The 16,744-nt window shown below is 38.1% G+C and overlaps 1 protein-coding gene across 5 annotated transcripts in view; it reads right to left on the reverse strand.

The window, feature by feature from the left end:
• Positions 1 to 16,744, reverse strand: part of MEIS2 (Meis homeobox 2) — a 201,176-nt gene that overhangs the window by 60,087 nt on the left and 124,345 nt on the right. The window lies entirely within an intron of this gene.

A 16,744-nucleotide genomic window follows, 5' to 3' on the forward strand; every position in this document is an offset into this window, starting at 1 on the left:
ATATAATCATTACTTCCTAGTTAATCTAAGATTATTGATAGTCAGTTTGGAAAGTAAGATCGTCCATAATCGCAACTGTTCTTCGAAACCATGGCTACCACTTCAGTTACCGCAGAGTTTACTGACAGTTGTTTATGTTGACTCCTTTAAGGGACAGTGGAAGATTCTTTCATTTTTACTGGTTGCTGCTCTGGGTTAAGAGGGTCGCACAAAGTGACCACCCATCACAAGGAATCAATTATGTGCAATACAGACATTTTACATGTTACCCTAAAGTGTGGGCAATAAGAGAATGAAGCCATAGGTTTCAGTGTTTTTTAATTCTTTACTTCCCATCACAACTCACCAACATTTATAACAAACCATCCTCCCATCAGCAAACCACTTTCCTCTCTCATTCTGAAATCAAAGATTGTTACTGTAGAATTGTACATTTACTTTGAGACACTGTACTGGCATGTGCATAATTATAAAACATGTCTGTTAAATAGGTCTCTGCTCTACATTCACTGGTTTTCTTAAACAGAAAAGTAAACTTTTATAAAGCATGTCAAAGTCGTTCCTAAACGAGAAAGCCTTTAGTAATAAATATTTCCCATCAACGTTATTAAAGGCTGACATTAGGAACAACAAAGTATTCCATTCAGAGCTTTCTAATCATTCCAGTGTTTGAGAGAGTGAATGTTTTTCAATCATCTAAGATTTTATTCTTCAGGTATTTCATCTTCTATAATAGCATACATTATCCAAAACGTGTGCAATTACTTATTAGCAAACCCAAATGCCATTAGGTTAAACAAAACCCCCTGTATTGCAAAAGGGGTTAACTAGATTTGTATTAATATAGAAGCCAGGCTTTTAATATTCTGCAAATGTTAACAAAGAAAGATGATAATGTTGAGTTAATATGGGTTAAGCATAAAATGAAAATAAATTTTTCTGATTGCGAGGTGTTGACATTTTTTTGGCTAGGGCCTCCAGCCTGTTCCTGAAAGCTGTGTAATTACAGAAGGCTTTTCCCCTCCTTCCCCCTCCTGCTTCGAGCCTACCCACATTAGTAATGACCCCTTCACTGCTTCAAAAACCACTAATGGTCTTCAGCATGGGCAAGAAAAATGAACAGGATAAATTGGAATCCACAGTCAGTAATTTGCATCCTGTGAGGCTGCTTTGGCCACTCACACTCATTCCTGGCCATCAATCGTTGCCTGTCAGGTGCTGCACTCTGCCACCATGACAAATACTCCTCCTAACACTCTGATTCGTCCAAACAATGTAATTGTCCTCTATTCTCCTTTTGGTAATGGAGATAATGAATGACTGCACAAACAAGAAGGATTGCTTATCACAGATGCTGGGGTGGCTTCAAACTGGAAAAGGCCTAGGGTACAAATTTTAATTGACTGAAAACACTGGTTGGAGGGAAAATGACCAAAAAGATCCCCAAATCCTTCTTGTTGTGGTATTTTCCTGACAAATTCAAGGGTGAAGCACCCTTTGACTTTTTATTCCTCTAAGACGTTGAAAGCCTAGGTTTCTAGGTGATGTGCCCAATGGAAATCAATTCTGCAAATAACAAAAATGAAAATAAAGACTTATCACGACGATGTATAGATCTGCATTGGTAATGTCATCCAGTATGCTGTTTCTTCATGCAGTGGGTTTTTTTTTTTTTTGGTGTGCTCAGTCTTGTTCACTATTATGATGCATTTGCCCAAGACAGTTCCGACAAAATGTGGGTTGTGGTGTGTGTGTGTGTGAGGGAGACAGGCAGACACACATACAACCATATATACACACATACACACACAGAAGGTTTAGATGAAATAGAGGTTTGGGATGTTAAGCTAGTAGAAGACTAGGAAAGGGGAAGTTAGTGTAGAGTCAATTCCTTCAAGCAGGACTGTACATTCAGATTGAGTAACAAGAATTCTTCCCAGTGTTTTATTAGAAATTAAGTCAAATGACCACAAAATTACATAAACAGTGCATTTTATCTTGGGAATCCCTGAACTGTACTTTCACTATGAAAGCAGTTGCAAATTCCATCCACAATCATTAAAATAATTGGGACCTTACCAAAATTCACCTTGCGCAGATGGCTTTTTTTTTTAATTAATAGGGAAGACCATAATAACTTTCACTTATTTAAATAACGTTCTGTGGTTTTTGAACATTCATGATTCTATGCCCCTTTTATACAGGGAGTGGACTGTTTATCTGAAAGTGTTCTGGCAGTCGGCCACTGTATTTCTAAAATTAAAAAAGGAATGGAAAACAATCAGCTTTCAGAGGAATTGGAACCATGGCAATGTGTTTTGGATTAATTTACAAATATATGTATATATTTAAGGCCAAACTGTGGAACTAGAGAATTTCTACTACATGATCTATCATAGGCATTCTTCTACTTTATTAGAACAGACATCATATTGAAATAATAAACATGGGAAGCCTTCACTTCTTCTTTGATGTATATTGCTAAATGTCTGACTGGCTCAAATTTAAAATAAACTTTGGTATGTTTGCACTTGAAAACTGGAAGTAGACCACAAGCAATAATTTGTTGTCAGTTTCTATATTCTTGGACTGAGGCTATAGTTTAGTCTGTTCACTGATGGGGGCCAACCCACCCTGGTCCAGCAGCTCAGAGGTGGCTCAGCTTACTCATAAGAACACACATTGTAACATAATAGCGATGATGATGATTCCCTTCATCAAGAAAGAACCAGCATAGGTCAAAGTTTTTCACATCCCCAAATAATTTAAAGCCACTGTTGAAGAGAAGTGAATCACAAATATCCTCTTACTTTGAATATCAACTGACAACCAACTGTTCAAAAAGTTAGTAAGACACGTATGGCTCATGACTCAACATAGACAGAAAATATTTTTTTAATTGCCTTTTTTCTAAAGACTCATTCGAAAGTGAGATATTACCTGTATTCCAGATACTGACCTTAGACTCTTTTTTTTTTCTCATCCCTTTGGGGTTAAACTGGTTTATCAAGTACATGCAAACAGATCTACAGTATTCTTAGAATGTATCAGTGAAACAGTTTTTAGGTGAAATCACTTAATGATAATTTTCTTTTGTGGTTAATCCCTCTTCATTTTTGTCCAAACTGGAACCAATTTATCATAATCTTTATTCCACGTTGAAAGGATTTATACGGATGTTTTAGAATACTTCAAGTGATATTTCTAATCATCTCATGAATTAGAAGTACACAGTAAATGAAAAAGGTAGTTTTTGCAAGGCTAAAAAATTGGAAACAACCTATCTGTCAAATGGATCATAGTTAAATAAAATGGGAGATTCTCATGAAAAGGTTTTCCCCACATATTGTTGCATGACAAAAGTAAACTGTAGAACAACATGTATTACCAATTTTTGTAAAATAGATAAACAGCTAACTAAATTAATTAATTAAATGCACACATATCTATGCTTGTCATGCAAGGAAAACATCTGGAAAAACACACACACCCCGTGCTCTGTACAACTTCATGTTGTATAGGGCATGGGGTGCAGGCTTTTACTTTCTGTTTATATACTCCTAGGTTGTCTGCATGTTTACTGCTGCAAACAATTTTTTAAAATCCAATATTAATTTTAAAGTAATATTAATTTATTATAATTATAATTAATTTATACACTCCATACTTTTTTAAAAACATAGCAATTTAACTTTTTATACAATTAGATATTCTCTTCTGTTATGGTAACTTTTTCACTGGATACTTTTAAAAGCAGGACACCTTGAGAATTAGTTCTTAAGGTTACTTTCCTACCCTATGAGTTCGACTCACTGGTCTATAAAGTTTACTAGATGAGGGCTTCTGTGGTGGCGCAGTGGTTGAGAGTACGCCTGCTAATGCAGGGGACACGGGTTCGTGCCCCGGTCCGGGAGAATCCCACGTGCCGTGGAGTGGCTGGGCCCGTGAGCCATGGCCGCTGAGCCTGCGCATCCGGAGCCTGTGCTCCGCAATGGGAGAGGCCACAGCAGTGAGAGTCCCAAGTACACCAAAAAAAAAAAAAAAAGTTTACTAGATGAGCTCTTGAAAGAACAATGTGCAATTTGTCAAATTTCTTCTGTAATGATGTAATATAGCCTTTGAGACAAATGATCAAGTAACTTGTTGGGCAGGTTCTTAGTTTCAGCAAATACTTGGAACTTGGTCATCATAATCACCACTTCCTTTTCCTCAATCCACCCCTAAGATACGACTTATTTTATAGAGTTAATTCAGGTGACCTTGAGTTTGATGATGCCACTTGTAGATGAAACCCTCTAAGCAATTTCTCTAATATGGACAATGAAACAGCATTGGGTAAATATCACTTATTGCTCTGGGACCAGGCTTATTGAACTGGTACAAATAGATGGTGCTAAAGGCCTAACCCTTGAAGAAAATCAATGCATTTTCATAGAATGTCAAACTTATTCAGTGGCCATTAATTTAACACCTTTTCTTATGTAAACAGAAATTCTGATGCCATGATTAGAATGTATACTGCAAATGAAATGTGAAAATAAAATTGGAAACAAGATATTTGCTTCCCACTAAATTCACATAGTGAGGGCTTCCCTGGTGGCGCAGTGGTTAAGAATCTGCCTGCCAAGGCAGGGGACACGGGTTCGATCCCTGGTCCGGGAAGATCCCACATGCGGCGGAGCAACTAAGCCCATGCGCCACAGCTACTGAGCCTGCACTCTAAAGCCCGCGAGCCCCAACTACTGAAGCCTGCGTGCGTAGAGCCCGTGCTCCGCAACAAGAGAAGCCACCTCAATGAGAAACCCGCACATTGCAACTTAGAGCAGTCTCCGCTCGCCGCAGCTAGAGAAAGCCCGAGTGCAGCAACAAAGACCCAACGCAGCCAAAAATAACTAAATAAAATAAATGAATTTATAAAAAAAAAAAAATTCACATAGTGATTTACTTGGTATTTGTAATTTTTAGCCCTTCATTGTCCTGTCTTATTTTCACACCTTGTCTTTATTAAGTATAACTTTCTGAGAGTAAAGCCTTAGGTTTTTAAAATTTTTTTATTTCTCCCCCAACTCTGTCTCAGTGTCTTTAAAGATCTGTAGAGGGCTTCCCTGGTGGCGCAGTGGTTGAGAGTCCGCCTGCCGATGCAGGGGACACCGGTTCGTGCCCCGGTCCAGGAAGATCCCACATGCCGCGGAGCAGCTGGGCCCATGAGCCATGGCCGCTGAGCCTGCGCATCCGGAGCCTGTGCTCCGCAACGGGAGAGGCCACAACAGTGAGAGGCCCGCGTACCGCAAAAAAAAAAAAAAAAAAAAAAAAATCTGTAGAAAGAGTGAAAAAAAATAGACGTTAAGTTCTCATTCAAGCTTTGTCAGTAGTTCTGCCACCTTGAACAAGACTGTGCCTGGGACTTAGTCTCTGTAATAGTAAAATGAGGTTAACAAAGCTATACGTGGTTTATAAAATATTTATGGAGATTATAATAATAAAGTTTGTGATGGTTAGTTCTGAACCTCACTGACTCTCTCACTCCCTCTCTCCCCCCCCTCACACACACACACACACACACACACACACACACACACACACACACCCTCTCCTCTCAAGTTGTCTGATCTTCTAATCACTACCTCAGGATGCAGGAGCAACCTGCAACCCTTTGCTCTTCCACTGCCAAGCTAACGTCGGGTTTCTACCAGAAGCACTTCTACATGAAACGTGATGCATCTCCTGCTTTGTGTTACTATTTGTAAATCTGCATTTTCTGGGTGTCTTATCCTTGTCCTAGTTCTTGAGGTCAGAACCACAAAACATTAGAGCTAAAAAAGTCTTTAAACAGAACCCTGTCTTGCGACCTAATTTATGTAGATGAAGAAACCAAGACGCAATGGCTTAATTAACACTCCAGGTCATAGAAACAGGCAGTGGTAAGGCTCGGATAACCACCCACTCTACTGATACTTAGTGGAGGACTTTCCCATTCTAACATTAAAGTTTTTTACTGAAGTACCTTTTCCCTTTTCTTTTGGTAAATGTCCCTTGATTTTTTTTTTTTTTTTTTTTTTTTGGCGGTACGCAGGCCTCTCACTGTTGTGGCCTCTCCCGTTGCGGAGCACAGGCTCCGGACGCGCAGGCTCAGCGGCCATGGCTCACGGGCCTAGCCGCTCTGCGGCATGTGGCATCTTCCAGGACCGGGGCACGAACCCGTGTCCCCTGCATCGGCAGGCGGACTCTCAACCACTGCGCCACCAGGGAAGCCCAAAAGTGCCTTGATTTTACTTCAGGGATGTACTCAGGGCTTAGCCAATCAACATAGTTAATCATTCTGGCTGCTCTCAAGATGGAACCCAAGTTAGGTTAATGGGAGTCAGTAGGACTGTCAGTCAAAGGTGTTCTCTTTTCACTGGGGTTACTAAGTCAGTAGAATTTGTGCCTGGAGTTGTTGATGGCCATTATTGCCACCAAATGGACAGAGCCTGATTGAGAATGAAGCCCACACAGACAAAAGCAGAGCCAGTAGCTATAAAGAACAGACTTGTGCACATTTCTGCCCTTGGATCCAGCTTTATCTAAATCCAGCCACCCTTTACCTTTCAGCTACTTGAGCCAATTTATTAGTGCTGACTAATACATACAGCACAATTCAGATTATCAGAAAATTTCTCAGTTTACTCCATATTCCCCTCCAGCTTAAAATGATCATTGATTTTTCTTAAAAAAAGAGAAGGATGGTGAGGAAAAGGAAGGAGGCAGGGTGGGGGGAAGAAGAAGAGGCAAACCATTTTGCTTTAATCTAGATTCTGATCAAACATGGCAAAAATCTTGAGGATTTGGGATTTTTAAAAAAGTTGATCAGAGTTGTGATCCTAATAGATTAAAAAATCACCTAACTTGGAAGATAGAGGTTTAAGCATGCAATGTATATGGAACTGTGAAAATTTTATATCTTTTTTCTAATTCGAAACCCAAAGTATAAGGTAGACTTTTTATAATGACCATAGGGAGAGTAAATTTCAGTATGCTTCTTTGTGTCAAGTTGAAACTCTTAAGGGGGATGCATATAAATTTGCTCATCGAAATACCTGAGAAACACACTTAGACGCAAAAACCGTACAGAAACCCAAGGCTGTGATCATGAAAAAATGACACAAAAACCATTGCAATCGTCTGGCTAATTTAGCATTATTTGATTTAAGTAAAATTCCCAGCTGCTGAAGGAGTGCGTATTTCAAATGTGTGATCACAACATTCCCTTCCATTTCCATGATGCTGGCTTGTCCATCGTGGTCAGTCCAACACTGGGTCCAGCAGAAAATCCTCACTAGCCTGGACTAGTCACCTTCCTCCAAAATTCCTCCTCTCTTGTGTTTTTATTCACTTCACATTATCTTTTATGTATATATGTGTCCTTGTGTTATAGCCCTCGCTGCACTGCAATTCATTTGAGGACAGAGTTCAAGCCTTTTACCTTGAACCCGCTACAGCAGGGGTCCTCAACCCCCGGGCCGCGGACTGGTACTGGACCAGTACCCTGTTAGGAACTGGGTCGCACAACAGGAGGTGAGCGGGGAACAAGCGAGCAAAGCTTCATCTGCCGCTCCCCGTGGCTCGCATTACCGCCTGAACCATCGCCCCCATTGCTCGCATTACTGCCTGAACTATCCCACAGCCTCCGCCTGCCTGACCCCTTCCACCGCGGTGGAAAAACTGTCCTCCACCAAACAGGTCCCTGGTGCCAAAAAGGTTGGGGACTGCTGCTCTACAGCACTTAGAATGTTTCCTACAGAATAGGTACTCAGTACATACTTGTTTGTGAATACGTTATTTCTGAAATTGACACTGTTTTCCATCAGGAAGGACTGACAGTGCCACATATATGATGCATAAAAACCCAGATAAATATGGGGAGATTCAGAGCGTCATTTGACTGTTTTACTGACACAATATTTGGATATTTGAAAACATCTACTGAATTTTTCACTTTTCATCCAGATGTTTGGTGTCATGGAAACCCAGATTCTAGATTTAAATTAGCTGTTTTTTTTTAATGCCAGATGTATATTTGGGAGGCAGAAAATGTGGCTATTTCAGGAGATTCATTTCCATTTGAGTTCACGTGGAAGTAAACAGATTACATGATAATAATCATATCTTTTAAAATTCAGAAAATGTTGGAGAGATTTTAATAATAGTCAGATCCTAAGAGATTAACATGTTTGGTTGATATTTAGAGCCACGGTAGGAAGGCCTCATTAAAAAGAGCAAAGAGAAAAGCACACGCTCTTTTGTAGATAAGCTGAAGGAATACTGAATGAGCCTAATGGATTATCATACAGAGATTTTAAGAACAGTTATTAAATTATTATTATCAAGATATAGATAAAACAGAAAAATGGAGAAGGAATTTTTCATGAAACCAAGGTTAATGACTGAAAGGAAAAAAGCGTCTTAGGACTAAGAAGAAACACTTTGTGCATCTGCAAAGGGAAATGTTACATCTACCTACTGCAATGGTACAAAGGGAATTCATACCGGCAGGAGTGATACAATTAAAAGACGGTCAGAAACCATCAACACTCATTTGACTTCTAAACTTCCAAAGAGACATAAAAAATATATTAGAAAAACACATTTGCAGATAGGAGTCAGAATTTTAAGTGCAATGAATGTAATTATTTTCCCATTGACTGAGATTTTAAAGCTGAGCAGTCTTATTTTGAAAATAACAGCAATATATTCCTAAGGCTAGAGAAAGATAATTTTTATTTAACATTTGTTAGGACGCTCCCATGAGCTGCTTGGCCATGCGTGTTATGCTGCCTACATGGCTAATGGGTAATCTTACCAAATGAGCCAAAGGCCGCAAATAAGGCCTTGACTCATTTAACAATCATTTCACATTTCCACACTATGACCAAATTAATATTTTATGGGGCTACTCAGTTCTACAGCCAGACCACTTTTCCAAAAAATTGAATTTTGTGCTTATTTATTTTATGGACCATTTGTTGCAATAGATTTTTCAAACAGGTTTAGGAAAAAAAAAAAAAAGAAAAAAAAACAGGTTTAGGCTATTTAGATTTTTCAGTGTACTGCAAAAGCAAAACTTACAGACTCAGAGTTTTAGACCTAGAAAGGACATCAGAAGTCATGTAACACAAACTTTCTCATTTTATGTCTAATAAAACTAAGGCTGGGCTTCCCTGGTGGCGCAGTGGTTGAGAGTCTGCCTGCCGATGCAGGGGACACGGGTTCGTGCCCCGGTCCGGGAAGATCCCACATGCCGCGGAGCGGCTGGGCCCGTGAGCCATGGCCGCTGGGCCTGCGCGTCCAGAGCCTGTGCTCCGCAACGGGAGAGGCCACAACAGTGAGAGGCCTGCGTACCGCAAACAAACAAAAAAAACAAAAACAAACACACAAACAAAAAAAAGCTAAGGCTGACTGAAACAAAGTGGCTTGCCCCAAACTTTGTTGGCCTCCTCCTTTATAAAAGATGTCCCTGACTTCCCCAGAAAGAACAAGTTTCACACTCATATAATTTCAAAGAATATTTCTTACGGAACATGTTATTTCTACCTAGGAATTATGGATACCAGTAGCCAGATTTTATCCTGTAAGTTACTTACTATCCATATCCTATATATTCCTGTGTCACCCTATATTTCTTCATTTGCCACACTGCATTGCAAATACTTGCTTATTTGTCAATCTCGCCTATTGGACTCTGCTCCTTGAGAGCAGGGACTGGCTATCCATATTTTACTTCCAGAATCTAGTTCACTGCCTAGCATGCAAAAGGTATCAGTTAGTGCATGTTGAATTAATCAAGTTTGCGAATGGAAATAAGTGAAATGTTTGCATCCGAAAAATACTATTCTGAAACGAGAGAAAGGGAAGTCGGTTGAGGTGAAAACTAGATACCAAATGAGAAGGGAAATTTAAGGAAGGAGACACTTAACAAGGCAGATAATACCAACTTCTCTCCCACACTGAATATGAAATAGTGAAAATCAGCTCTTATTTAAAACAAGAGTATAACTTTATATATGTAGAGAACCAAGTGGAAATTGGCAAATTCAGATGGTAACACTAAGAAGCTGTGGAAAAGAAGTAAGTGTATGGGACTTTTAATTAACATTTAATTACTTCTTGTCAAAAAGGCTAAGCAGTTGCTTTAAAGTTATATAATGTCCAGACAACTGACATACTTGTATCTAGTCTTATGACAACAAACCTACTGAACAGGTCCAGACACAGTGGCATAAGGGACTGAATTAGAAGGAAATAAGTTTAGCTATTAATCCATTACATTTCTTTAATAACCTGAAAAACATCTGGATAGAAAATTGTGGAGTATCGGTGCTTTGTGTCCACCTAGAGGGGTGGGATAGGGAGAGTGGGAGGGAGACACAAGAGGGAGGAGATATGGGGATATATGTATATGCATAGCTGATTCACTTTGTTATACAGGAGAAATTAACACACCATTGTAAAGCAATTATACTCCAATAAAGATGCTAAAAAAATTGTGCGGTAAATACTAAAGAATTATTAAACAAGTTTACAAGAAATAATAAACAATTCCAGTATGTTCAGTCCAATTTCATCTGCATGGACCATGCTATAAATAATTTTGTCTGATTCCCTTAACAATGCACTGAAAGTCTAACTTGACAAGGGAAAGCTATCATGGATTTAAAGAGGAAGGAGTTGTTTAAAGAAACAGGGTTATCTCTTTTTCAAAAAGTTATTATCTCTAGAGTAAGCAGTGGAAATGTTGTGGATATTATCTTCTTTGCTCATCTCAGAGTACAGGATAAGAGAATGGGGTTAATGATAAGCTAAAAAGTCATAAAAATAAGAAGGAAGTAGCTGTAAACTAATGACTTCTTGTGATGCATAGCAGTGGTTAAAAAGAAAACTTTAGTAGTGACTGACCATTTCTTGCACCATATTGTAGAGAAGGTTTTAATCAGAGTGGCTATGATGAAACAGAGCTCCTTAATGAGTTAATTCTTTCATTTTACAGTTCACCAAGATACAAACTCTAAGGTGTAAAATACGAGCATTAGGAAATTGGTTCAGAGGTTCCGAACTGGCTTCTTTTCCTAACATATACAGAGCTTCTTTTTGCATATAAATGAGCATGAGATACAACTCTATACTTAGAGATATACTCTAAAAAAGGGGAAGTGGGCTAAAAAAATACTTGACTTTTAAAAATTATAGCTCCATATTCTCTAAATGTTTCGGAATTTATCTGACTTTTAAAACTGTGGGAGAAAGATCATTATGTCTGTCCAGAAATTATGAAAAAGTAAGCCGAAGATATTACCCAAGTGCTTACCTTAGTTATGCGTGGTACTAGTAAATAAAGCAACCAATTGGTACCCTAATAAGAACACTCCTAACTGAGCCATCCAAAAAGGTCAGTTAGCAGTATTTATTTTGGAATTCCCCACACTTTTATCTTATCAAGTTGTTTTTCCTTCCCTTTTTTAGCGTGCCTGTTTAGTGAAAGCTAACTAATCCATCAAGATGGAGACAGAACAAGATACCGCCACAGCATTTATCTATCTTTGTACATATACTGTCCCCGTTCCTATTTTACCTAAGCTTTAGAACATGCAAATACTTTAAATAAAGAGTGTTTCTAAGCGGATGGAAAAAATCGATTTGTGAGTTTCTAATTTGTATTTAGAGCAAATCAACTCAGCAGTAAGTAGAAGTCCTTCAAAATGTCTTTTGAACACACTTATGAGTATGACTCTTCTGGTAATTAAGTACATAAGATCATAAACTATCTAATCCATGTCATAAGCAAACAAAATGAAAAAAGTATATGTCCATAAAAATATGCCTTTATGACTCTGAATATCTATTGACTAGACATTTACTCATTCAAGGTAAAAGTGATTAAATATTGAAATACCAAATCATTTGATAGTATTTAACCTTTTACCATGATAATTAAATGCTATGCTAAGTAAATCCGAATAAGTTAAAAATATGTGCACTAAGAGAAAATACAAACACAGAAATTAAAAGTGTCATGAAAAAACAATAAGGATATATGCTAATATATGTTAGGAGCTTGCTTAAATATTAGTAGGTGGCTATTTTCTTTCTAATTTGCACAGGAAATCAGAAAATATTAAGAAAAAGCTCCTCTTAGCTTGGGTAGCTAAGCTGACCTCGCCGAAAGTATCTGCATCTGCTTATCAACTTGGATAAAAAAAATAATAATAATGGGGAAATACTAAAAATATGAATATTTGAAATTATTTTACTGGCCAATTTTTTCCAATCCATTAAGTGATAAGATTTTACAGAAAGCAATAGCTACTTCTTTTTTTTTTTTTTTTTTTTGCGGTACGCGGGCCTTTCACTGTTGTGGCCTCTCCCGTTGCGGAGCACAGGCTCCAGACGCGCAGGCTCAGCGGCCATGGCTCACGGGCCCAGCCGCTCCGCGGCACGTGGGATCTTCCTGGACCAGGGCACGAACTCGTGTCCCCTGCCTCGGCAGGCGGACTCTCAACCACTGCGCCACCAGGTAAGCCCAAATAGCTACTTCTTATTCCTCCTGCTTTGTATATTAAAAATTGGTAGTGTGTTTTTTCATTCTTAGAACGAATAATTCTATTTTTTTGCATGAAAACATTTCTTACAAGGATATAATAAGCCCTGAAAATGGTGTCTCCACAAAAATTGGAGTTTAAAAGAACGGACCTTTAACGCAGCTGAATTCAACTGGTATGGACCACTATGGCCGGCATCTGCTCTGATTAGTTGAACATCCATTCTGATTGTTGGTGCCTGTTAAATAGTTTGGATATTACCCGTGGCTTTTCTTCATGATGGACAGAGCCCTCTAACATTTCTGATACCTGCTTGGTATGTTGTATCTTTAGCAGATGAATTTAAATTTGACCCATGTTCTGCCATAATACAAACAGCATTAATATTTCAGAGTAAGGTGAGTTGACCAATTGACCATAGGGAATGAAATAAGGTAGTTTGAAGTCTGAAGGTACCTTGAATACTCAGGTGTAACTGACTGAATCATATGCATTATTTAAATATTTAAATAATTTAAATACTCTTATTGGAGTAATTGGAAATATACCCTCATGCAACGTAAGCTGAGTGGGTTTCGTTCTCTAAGGAGTTAGCAAAACACTTAAGGATTGCCACATGGCAAGAAATAAACCACAAATGGCCTTTAGATTCTAGTGGAAAATCATGAAGTAAATCCAAGGTATTATTCTATGTACATTCCATGCAAGTATTGACTGTGCTTTATCTAAATAAGGACATTTTCTTAGGCCAGATAAGACAGAGTAGTTTTTAGCAAGAGGTAAATAGGAGGGGTCAAAAATTATCTCAAAGAATTAAAAAATGTCAATAAAAATCACCATCAACTCAAGACTCTGATCCTCCATATAAGATCGTGACTTGGATTTGATCTGAATATTGGAGGAAAGTAGACTGACAAACTCTCCTCCTTTGCATAGTCCCAGCTGACAATCAGTATCTAACAATCAGACTTGACAATCAGTTTCTAACCTGGCAGAAACTAAAGAAAAGACTTGTTCAATACAGGTGTTAGAACATCTAAAATTTTTATACAGTGAAGGAACTACAGAAAGGGAGGAAATTCAGAAGGAAATGTATAAACCCCTACTTTAAAGGTTTTCATCTTTTTTCTAAACTAACCAGCCAATTTTGAAATGGCCTGGGAATATACTAGTATAAGGAATGAATAAACCTGTGTACATTTTTATCATAGTGACAGTTGTACAATTCTACAAACATTGATGGATAGATGCCAGGTCCTGGGCTAAAAATTTAACAAGCCAGGGGTCTGGAGCAATGAAAGAACTGCTAGAAATTGAGATGGGTATTTTCACATTTGACTGGTTATGTTCTCTTTTCTTCAAACTCCTAAACACATTCTCCCTTTTATTTTAAGTGACTGGAATGCTAAAGATGTTGTAGAACCTAGAACCATTCTCTGGAGACATTCCTTTTCTTTAACTCCTTGGACATTTGGGAATTCAGTTCATAATAAGTATAAATATTGTAAGCTGGATTACTAAAGGAGCTTGCTATTTGCTAAAGTGAATTCTTTCATAAGATAATGTTCTTGCAAAGCAATTAATACCCCCAGTGGACTAATGCTCTTCTATTTTTTTTAATGAACAAATTTAGATGTTTACAAGACATGCCAAATGAAACATTCTGATGGATTTATTAATAAGCGCTTGGATTTTCACTTGTGCTTTTCTCACAGCTGTATACACAGCTTCTAGAAAAGTGCTTGGGAGAGCAGTTCAAGCTCAATAAATATTTGGTAAATGGGTAAATAAAGGAATAATTTTCAGTGCTTGGCCTGAGACTGAAGTACGGAGTGTCTCATTTCAAGTGCACAAGGGAAGCAGGAAAGATATCAGCGTTTAGGCTTTTACCTTCTCACATTCATAGTTAGAACCACCTAGTTGGGAGGAGGCTAATGGCAAGGGGATGGGAAGTTTCTGCACGTTACAGATTTAAAAGCATACTCTCTGTCGATTTATTTACACTACTGAAAATCTGAACTGTTTTTTTTCTTTCCCACAAGGAATTATATATTTCTAGGCCCATATTGACTAAGATCTAGGGGGAAAAACCTATAGAAAGCCCCACAGAGCTTACAACAATTGTCTAGGCAGAAGTATATGGCTGTCACACTAAGGCAGTAACACTTTCCATGATTTAAACCCTAGTGGATAAACATTTGAATTTAAAGTGTAGATACATTTGGGAAACACTCAACCAACTCAGGAAACACATGTGCTATGGAGCCATCAGGTCATACTTCAGGTGGAGCCCTGGGAAATTTTTTGGAAAATACTGGTAGAAATAGAGTGGAAGAAGAGAGAGAGAGTGCATAAATCCATTAGCGATTGCATTTATAGTTCTTTCCATCTGTCATTTTCAAAGCATTTTTCTAATATTAGCTGCTGAAGTTCTAAGTGCACATGGCTCACATCCATTGTCTCATCTCACTTGGTAAAGGTAAAGAATGGAATGCAGGAAGCATAAGTGACTTACCACTTGTCTGTGATCCAGGCATAATTAAATGCAAAGACTTAAGCCTTGAGTTCTCAAGGTCTTTCCCTATGCTGAAAATCTATGAGGCCAACTATTTCCTAGGAATATTTTTTTTGCCTTTCAACAAAACCTTCATTCTTACTCTCTATGTAGATTAGAGAGAAAGCTTACAGTGTGAAAATACTGCTGAAGCTACCCATTATAACAATCTATTATATTGAAGACTTGACTGTACCAACTCAAGGCAAGAAAGGCCAACTTACAGAATCATGTGACATTGGCAAGATTGGACTAATTGTGTGAGGCCTACAGTTGCCATCAAAACCATGCAACACAATGGATTTCTAAGATACTTGTTTCGGTTTTACCTAAGCAAAACGATTTTGTAGTTTAATTAAACTCATACCTCTCTGTTTCTCCAGAATCTAAGTGACATTTTAGAGTCTGCTTATGACCAAGACAAATAAATGGTCTAAATCATTTAACAAAATTGCCTGAAGAAATTAATAGCCATAATTTAGGAAGTTGTATGGGAATCCTAAAGAGTTACACCATTAGGTCAGTTATTTTAAACTTTAAAATAGGTATGTGCCTCTCACTAGAACACAAGCTCCTTGAGGACTGGGAATTTGAAAGAAGCAATTAGAAAAATTTCATTGAGTGAACTCTGTCCCTACCTAGGCTACACTTGCACTTGAGTTAAGAGAGTTGGAAGTCTGGAAGCTCCTCATGGCTAATGCCTGCAACACACTGTGATAATGACCAAGTGACTAATCATTCAAGTGAGAAAAAGGTTTGGCAAATCCAAGGAAAAAGGAGCTCACAGTTATTCATGCAGTGAAATTATAAAAAAAAAACAACAAAAAAAACCAACTTATAAAGAAATGCAGGCCATATCTCATGAGGGGAAGAAGAAACTAAAAAATTTAAGAGACAAAGCCAGTCTATACAAATTAGAATAATATATGCACAAATCTCTAGAGAAACTCTATTCTATCACAATTAATGCAGAGACTGCAATCAAGCCAGGCTAATTTCAATAGATTCCAAGTTTTGAACAGTTCCTAGACTATCCACGTGGGAATTTGGCCAGGACGCTGGGGTTAATAATTCATTTTGAGAGAGGCTAATTCTTTGGGAAGCAGCCCACTCTGCAGGAGGAAACATTTGGCCCATGTGAGCAAATCTGCTCTTCAAGATCACCCTCTATTAGCTCCACAAGACACTTTTTTGGAGGGGGGTTGGGAGTCAGTTTACTTTCTCATGCGTATAGAAATATTTATCATGTTTTTAATAATATATATATTAATGTCAGAGAAATGATTCAAACATATACATGAAATGTTTGTATTCTTAAAGAATAATCTTTACACCAACTTTCAATTACCACGATCAGAGTGTAGGGTCATCAGGAAAAGCACTGTGGCAAAATATACAGTCTCCGGAATCAGACAGTCCTGGTTTTAATCTTGGCCTCAAGGATTAGTAACTGTGAAACTTTGAAGAGGCTACCAAACCACCCTAGGACTCAGGTTCATCACTCATAACATAGAAATATTAACAGTGCCTACCTCAGAGGGGTCTCATGAGGCTTAAATAAGTCACTTATTAATTGAACAAACAGTTAATTCAGTGCCAGGAACTGTTACATGCACTG

The sequence above is a fragment of the Lagenorhynchus albirostris genome, chromosome 1 (genome assembly GCF_949774975.1).
Source record: "Lagenorhynchus albirostris chromosome 1, mLagAlb1.1, whole genome shotgun sequence".
In the NCBI taxonomy this organism is placed as follows: Eukaryota; Metazoa; Chordata; class Mammalia; order Artiodactyla; family Delphinidae; genus Lagenorhynchus; species Lagenorhynchus albirostris.